At 40.3% G+C, this 8,645-nt stretch overlaps 1 long non-coding RNA gene across 1 annotated transcript; it reads right to left on the bottom strand.

Annotated features, from left to right (window-relative positions):
• Positions 1 to 1,296: 1,296 nt before the first annotated feature.
• LOC123241795 lies at positions 1,297 to 5,392 on the bottom strand. The gene is made up of 2 exons (XR_006505799.1): positions 5,240 to 5,392; positions 1,297 to 1,722 (listed from the first exon to the last, which is right to left on the bottom strand). It is a non-coding gene; the product is annotated as an uncharacterized LOC123241795 (long non-coding RNA).
• Positions 5,393 to 8,645: the final 3,253 nt, after the last annotated feature.

Here is an 8,645-nt window from a genome sequence, read left to right as displayed (position 1 = left end):
CTCAACTATCTCTTTGTACAATGAGAAAACTGGGGCTCAGAGAAGTGAAACAGGTAAAGAAAGTGTCTTGCTGAAGGTGACACAGGCAGTAAGCAGTACAGGGAGCATTCAAATGCATGTACCCCAACCACAAATCCAATCTTTTTTTCCACTATCACTTTAACTACTGATTTTGAAACCCACTTTTAAAATGCCTATATTTTTCATAGTATTGTCTAGCTATTTCTCTCATCAGGTACTTGTGTAGTTGGTCCTCTGAATAGTTTATATTGATCCCTGTTAAGTTTATTATTATTAGAATTGGTCCAATGTTCTAGCTGATAGATCTTTTTTGGATCCTAATATTCAACACATTTGTTTCTCTCAGTTCTGTATTTTGTATATGTATTTACATCTATATATAGAGATCGTATAATCAAAAAGGGAAAGAGGTGGCAAAATGGATCTCTGTAAAAATCTTATGAACGTTAAAATGGGCAAAGTATGTTACACTGGCAAAGTACAGAACAACATAATCCACAGACAGTTTAAATGACCAGAAAACCCAAAGACAATGGAAATAATTAGTAGGTGTATAAATGCCCCATGTTACAATGACTTACATGCAAGAAATAGGAGAAAAAACTTTATCAAAGATATGCACACCTGGAAAAGCATATAGGCTTGATCACATGTGAAGAATATGAAGTAATAGAAGGACAATTTAAATGATACAATAGAATTTTCAAGATACTAAAAGAATAAGAGGAAGGCCTTTTATACCTTGGGGAGGAAGTGTGGGTAGTGGTATGCACATTGGACTTGGAGCCCGCAGTTCTAGGCTGAAACTTACCAGCTGTTGGACCCCTTAGTTTCTTCAGTGTAAAATTGAGATAATACTTTCCTAACTGCCTCATTACTGCAATGAAAGTGTTTTGAAAGCAGTGCAAAATAATGGAAAAGTCACTGACTGGAGTCAGCAGATTCAGGAATGAACTCTGGTTCCACCACTTGTTATTTATGTATGACCTTGGTCAAGTCACCTTTCTGGACCACAGATTCTCCACCAGCAAAATGAGTGTTCTAGAGGAGATGACCTCTATGAACCCTTCCAACTCTAAATGTATGATCGGATACATCATAAAGTTCTCTAGGCATGTGAGTTATTATCTATGAAGGACTTTTGGAAAAAATATGGATCTAGTAAGCATCTAATAAGATGAAAAGTGAAAGGATATTATTCTGTACTGGCAGATTTAAGCAAACCCACTAATGAAATTACAGATCATCAAAAGTATCAAACTCTCCATCTATAAATATTTTAAAATAAATTTATTAAAAATTAGAACAACTCTAATTTACAAGTATCCTTATTTCAGTTCCTATAATAAACAAAAAAATTATTATCATCAAAAATGGCAAACTAACAAAAAGTAGATAATTCTGCAGTGAGAAGAAAAGTTCAATTTGCCTCTACAATTTTTAATCAAAATCTGTTCAAGGACTTTATGAAGGGATCTCTATTGAAGGATCTGGCTGAAGAAGAGGGACATAAAGTTCTGGGAGTGGGCTGGGGTAGAATGAGTACCGTATTGGGGATCCTGGAGGTGCAGTAGCATTTCATGATGAGGAGGTCCTGGATGGGATCCAGGTGATGGGAAGTTGATGTGGGCTGAAGCAGAGAGTGGTTCTTGGATTGCCCCCAGGGCTGCCATATCCTCTATTGACGTGCACAGATGGGATCTGAAGAACAGTAAACATTACAGGTGGATGAGGATGGATTCAGGTGGATTTGCAAGAACCACTAACTCAAAACAATAAACACTTCCTCCTGGGGGCAGAGGGTGGGGAATGGAAACAAAGGGTTTCACTAATTTTCCAAAGGGAATCAGAAAGAGCAAATGGGTAGTGGAGATTAAAAAAAAACAACACAAAACAAACCTAGTGTTCTGTATTATTTCTATCATGTTCTCTCCAAGGTTTTCCAAGATGAGCTTCTACTTTCCCTCAGGTAATGTTATTAGTAGGTGCTATCTATCTACTGCATGGGAGAAGCAACATAGCATCCCAGCTCAGATATTTGACTGGGGAGCAATCACTTTTCTCACCATTAGATTCCTCATTCTTAAAATGACAATACCTACAACACTTATAGCTTTGTGTGAGGCACAAATAAGATAGTGTATGAGAAGTACTCTACAAACTTAAAAGTACTACATAAATGTCAGCCATTATTCTGGGAAATGACTTAAGTGACTAAGACAAGGCAGCAATGCTGTCCTTAGAATAAAAAACAAATTCCTCAGGCTGGCTAGATAAGATCCAAAACAATCCATTTCAGCCTATCTTTCTAAAACTTACTTCACATTATCCTTCTCCAGGCAGTCAACATTTCAGAAAACTGACTCACCTGCTATTCTAGGTAACACCAGAAACTGAATTAAGCTGCCTTCTCCCACCTCCACAAATTTTCTGGGGAATTCTCCACACGTGGAATACTCTCCTTCATTTTTTCCTTTGTAATACTCCCTTCTTTTAAGGCTTAGCTTGGGTGCTGTCTTCTACATGTAGCCTACTCTGAATTACTGAACTTCAAATATTCTTTTTTATTTAATTTTCCCAGAGCATGTTGTCTGCATCTCTTCTCTATCATTAACATACCTCATTTTTTTTTTATTATGTAGTACTTGTCTTTATACATGCAGTTACTATTTCTCTATCACCCAGAATGCTTCTCCAAGGCAGGGTCAAACAATTCTATTTTTATATTCTTAGTACCTAGGAAAAAAGCCTGGCACATGGTAGGTATGTAATAAATGTTTGTTGAATTGAATTTGAATTTTAAGGGAGGTGAACTTTGTTTATGGCACTCCAGAAATCTTACCTCTAATAGCAAGAACCTCTATTTCCATTGTGCCCAAGCTGGGACTTGAACTCAGGTCTCTAAAGTCCAGGGCTCTTTTCAGTACACTTAATCTAATACTTTACCAGAGACAAGAAAGGCCTGGGTTTTAATTCTGGGTCTATTGCCATCTTACTATGTGACCCTGTAAAACTAAGTTTACTCCTCTAGGTCGCAGCAACATGTAGGTTTAGCCCTCTAAGTATTCACTGTAAAATGAATGAGACTACTATGTGACCTATCTCTAAAGTTCCTCCCAATTCCAAAATCTTAAGTTATCTGTACTAATTAACAAAATTATGTATTTTCAGTTTAAATGACATAAAGCTGTATTTTATCACTGCATATTAGTTTATTTGAAGCTATAAAACTGAGTGTATACTTATGACATCACCATGTAGGGAGTTGGAGTAAAGCTATTTCAATAAGCCTCTGGAATACTAAGATCTGGTATGATGACTTTCAGGTATTTTGAGATGATCCTATCTCTGAATATAAATCTGTCGGCAAACTCTTTCTTCTACTTCACTGCTATTTAGAATCACACAATGTCAAACCTGGAAGGAATTATAGCAATCACCTAGATCAGTGGTTCCCAAACTTTTTTGGCCTACCATACCCCCTTTCCAGAAAAAGATATTACTTAGTACCCCTGGAAATAAATTTTTTAAAAAATTTTAATAGCAATTAATAGGAAAGGTAAATGCACCTGTGGCCATCACTGCCCCCCTGGATTGCTGCAGCACCCACCAAGGGGTGGTGGTGCCCACTTTGGGAATCACTGATCTAGATTATGGTTTTTTAACCTTTTTTTTTTTAAATGTCATAGTTTGGTGGTCTTGTAAAGCCTGTAGCTTTCTCAGAATGTTGTAAATACATCAAATAAAGTATATAGTATTGTAAAGTTAACCAAATATTGAAACTGTTAAAATGTTTTTTAAAAATCCATGTTTCTAAACCCTATGTGTGTGTGTGTGTGTGGCTGTTGTTCAGTTGTGCCTGACTCTTTATGACCCTTTTTTAGGATTTTCTTTTTTTCTTAACCTTTCCCTTCCATCTTAGAATCAATACTAAGTATTGGTTTCAAGGCAGAAGAGTAGTAAGGGCAAGACAACTGGGGTTAAATAAGTTGCCCAGTGTCACACAGCTAGGAAGCGTCTGAGGCCACATTTGAACACATGACTTCCCATCTCTAGGCTTGGCTCAATATTCAGAGCCACTTAGCTGTCCTTTTGTGGGTTTTCTTCTAAAAGACACTGAAGTGTTTTGGCATTTCTTTTTCTGATTCATTTTAAAGATGAGGAAAAAAGCAAACAGGATTAAAGGACTTGTCCAGTGTCACAAAGCTAGTGTCTGAGGCTGGATAGGAACTTATTAAGACCTGTCTCCCTGACTCCAGGTCTGGCACTAGATCTTACTGGACCACCTACTTGCCCTAGACTCTATGTTTAGAACTCTCATCTAGTTCAATGTGTGATGACAGATTCAGGATGTGGGGAGGGAGGGAGTGGGGTCTAAAAAATTGGAATCTGATGGATAAATGCAATTCGTGAAAGAGAGTATAGCATGTTGTATACTGGTTAGTTTTGGAGTAAGGAAAATATGGGTTCCAATCCTGCCCATGACACACATTAACTGTGTGATTGTGGGCAAGTGATTCAAGCTTGTTAGCACGCAGGGAACACAAATTTTAAGTTAATTATGAGTTCTCATATCTATGCAATCTCTTTCCCTCTCCTTCCCACCACACACCGAGAAAAGCTCTATTCTGGGTTCCTTTTCCTCTGTGCTACTTACTACTGATGACTCAACTTCTTGGAGTCTGCTCATCTGTGAAATATGGTCTAAACTCTAGATGATCTCTAAGGTTCCTTCTAGCTTCAAGAAATCTTACATTCCTAAAAACCTCCTTATTCTGTAACCAAGGAAAATGTGACTTACCCAAGGTCCCACACATGGCAGATGGAAGAATTAGTGTCAAAACAGGGATTAAGACCCTAGTTCAATGCTCTGAATTGTTTGTACTTAACTGTTTGCAATCTTCCCCATGAGATTGCAAGGTCTTCGAGGGCAAGGTCTGTTTTTTGCCTTACTTTACATCCCTCAGCAGGCGCTTAATAAATGCTTGCCGCTTTCCTGACTCCGCCTCGGGTCCCTTTACTGCCCTTGTCCCTTGTGCCCTCACTCTCTTCCAGTTCAGCTAATCTGAGGCCCGTGACACGACAGCCCATCGGCCCGGGTATCCAGGGCCACGAGAAACCATGAACCCAAAGGAGTAGGGGTGGAGAGCGGAAAGCAGGGATTCTGAAAAAAAAAAAAAGGTGACGAGAGAGCTTCCTTTTCCCCGACCGGACTCACCCTAATTCAGGACGCAGCCTGGGCCCCCTCGGGCCGCCCCCGGGGCACAGGCGCAGTCCCTCACGTGAAACCGAGTGCACTTCGTCGGGGTGAGCGGACCCCAAAGGCCGCCCACAGGGGCCACATAAGCTCAAGCCACGAGCCTGAGACTGAGCCAAAGTCCCAGCAGGAAGTGTCCCCTCATATGTCGACGGCATATTCCTCTTTCCGCCGGAGCCGCTTCTATCCGGTCCCCCAGGCTGCTTCCTGAGACGCTCTGGGAAGGCGGGAGGACTCGCATCTCGGTGGTGAGTCAGCTGCAGCATAAGGGATGGGGAGACTGGTACTGATCTGGAGGCGGCTTCTGTTAGCCACCACGTGTGGCCGGCAACTGAGTCTCAGCACCATCTACCTAGCTCCGCTGGTATAGAAAGCGCAATCTGGCCCCAGCCAACCTTCCTAACTTTATTTCACGTGATTTCCCTCCCACATTTCGGACCACCTGAACGACCCGTTGTCCCGGCAATAGTGGCAAAAACTAACCTGAACTAGCATCCTTCCATTCAAGGCCCAGCATCTCTTGGGGCAGCCTTCTGGGATAGGAAGCCCAGACCTCAGTACTTAACAGTTTCGTGTCTACCGACAAATCACTTCCCCTCCCCCGGCCCCAGTTTTCTTCTCTAGAAAATGATTTGGTTGGAGTTGATCTCTAAAGGGTCTTCCAGTCTGAAGCTAGTCATTCCCATCCTAGGTTTTGAATTTCCACAAATAGCCTTAGACATGGCATCAGATGACTGGATTCAAATTCCAATATTTCTAAATTCTTCAGATGGGGATTGTATTCAATGATCTCTGATGATTCTCAGAGCTCTGAGATTTTTCCATGATTTCATTTCAGCTTCTTCCAGGGGAACCCAGCTGAACAAGGATTTGGGTCTGAGGCAAGTTAAATTCAGCGTTGACTTTAGCACAGAAACCTAAAGTCTATTTGATTTTGTCTTTAAGAAGGCCCATCATTTCCAAATGTTTCCAACCATGGCTCCTGGGAAAAAAATTGGGGAGTTCCAAAATGTAGGATCAATGTAGGGGCTGTCTTAGGGAATCAGGTTCCATTTCAAAATTTGGCAGAATTTGTTAAAAAATTAAAGCTGAAAGGCAATTAAATGGGTTGCAACATAGTAAACTTACCAACACTGGAAAATATTTGAGGATAAACTAGGTGACTTTGCCAAGGAAGCCATAGAGGAAAGTAATTTCTTCACTGGGAGAGTTGGGAGAGATGACTTAGGCTCATAAATTTATTATTTTCCCATAGTTACATGTTTCATATTCCTTCCCTCTCCGCCCCCAGCCCCCCTTAGCCCATACACAATTCCACTGGGTTTTACATGTATCATTGATTAAGACCTAATTCCATATTATTGATAGTTGGACTAGAGTTGTCATTTAGTGTCTACATCCCTAATAAAATCCCCATCAAAACATGTGTTCAAGCAGTTGTTTTTCTTCTGTATTTCTCCTCCCACAGCTCTTCCTCTGAATGTGGCTAGTTTTCTTTCTCATAAGTCCCTCAGCCTTGCTCTGGATCCTTGCATTGCTGCTAGTAGAGAAGTCCATTATGTTTGATTGTGCCACAGTGTATCAGTCTCTGTGTATAATGTTCTCCTGGTTCTGCTCCTTTCACTAGGCATCAATTCCTGGAGGTTATTCCAGTTTACATGGAATTCCTCCAATTCATTATTCCTTTGTAGGCTCATTAATTTAGAGCTGAAAAGAATCTTGGAGGCCATCAAGTCCAATGATTTCATTTATCAGAGGAGATAACAAGCCTGGAGAAGATGCCCAGGATCACATGGTGAGTATCTGAGGTGGGATTCCTTACTCCAAACCTAGTGATTTATCTGTTATACCAACAAGAAAGTGTGGTTGGGGGATCCTGCTCATCCTTTTAGGGGTTCTTCAAGATAAAAACTAATTTCATAATAATATTAAGATGTTTTAATTTCTAACATTACATTGATAAATATAACCTATGTAATAGTTTTTTGAAAGGAGTCCTCAATAATTTCCAAGAGTATAATAGGGTCCTGACACCAAAATGTTTGAGAATGTTGCTATAGCAATTACACCATGTCACTTCCTTGCAGAGGAGTTTTTTTTGTGGCTTCTGGTTGGACCATGATTGGCAACTGTTCCAATTGTATTTTTAAAATCTCTCCTGGCCCTAAGAGCTGCCATCCTGATTCCTATCAACAGTCATTCAGAATCAAAACTCACAAGTTTTCTTTGATGGCTCAGTGGATTGAAAGCCACACCTAGTTATGGGAGGTTCTGGGTTCAAATTTTGCCTCAGATACTCCCTAGCTGTGACCATGGGCAAGAAACTTAATCCCCATTGCCCAGCCCTTACTGCTTTTCTGCCTTAGAACTAGTACACAGTATTCATTCTAAGATGGAAGGTAAGGGATTTAAAAAAAAAACATAAGAACACAAATTATCTTTGACTCCTTCCTTCCTCAGAGCTAAGCATTTAAAATATCTTACTCATCTTCACAGTATCATAGGCTCTAAATTACACTTATTTGGTGTATCCTTCTGATGCTTGCTTGCTATCTGCCTGACCCTCATTTCTAGAGCCCTTTTTTATATCCCATAGCCAGGAGTATGCTTGAGCCAGCATTAACCAGTTGGGAGAACTGATTGGTCAATTTTCAGGGAGAATATTTTGTGTAAATTATTTTAATAACTATCTTGACATGCTAGAATTGCTCTTCTATGTGTGATGAAGATGTATAAGACTGACTCTGTTTACCTGGGACTCAGAGAAATTTGAAAAAATTGATTATCTTTAGGATCCACAGTAACTTGAAGAAACTGACTCATTTCAGGGCTCATCCCATGTTATAAATATAGGAGAGAGTAAACTGGATACTACCACTCTTAATTGAGTGACAGTAGTGGTAGTTCAGATATGTGGCTAGTGCAAGATCACCTGAGTCTTGCCACGTAGCTAGATGTTGTAACACCTCCCTCCTTTATAACAGTGCCCAGGCAGGACCCTTCAGGTCAGTAGATGGGTATCCCTTTCAGGTCCCACCTGGGGTTGATTAATGGTGGATATTGGGCTCTATCAGCCTTGGACACGTTTATCTGACTGTGTTAGCTCCCTTCCCAGAGAAGTGATGAAACAACCACTCCAGGAAGGTACTTGAAGAGTTTTATATATATATCAGGCAAGGAAGGAATGTTTAGAAATGGGACGAGGAATAGGAAACCCTAAACTAATCTTTGATAATATTAATCCGGCAGGTGAGTGATTCTGGCTTGTTCTAGCTCCTCTGGCTCAGCCTGGCCATAGCCAAACCAGAACAAACAAGCTGCTGTTTGATGTCTTCAGCTTCTTCTTCTTGCCAGATGTTATGCCTTT

Source organism: Gracilinanus agilis, chromosome 1 (assembly GCF_016433145.1).
Source record: "Gracilinanus agilis isolate LMUSP501 chromosome 1, AgileGrace, whole genome shotgun sequence".
NCBI lineage: Eukaryota > Metazoa > Chordata > Mammalia > Didelphimorphia > Didelphidae > Gracilinanus > Gracilinanus agilis.
Note: the sequence above shows the minus strand (reverse complement) of the source record. Positions and strands in the feature narration are given on the sequence as shown.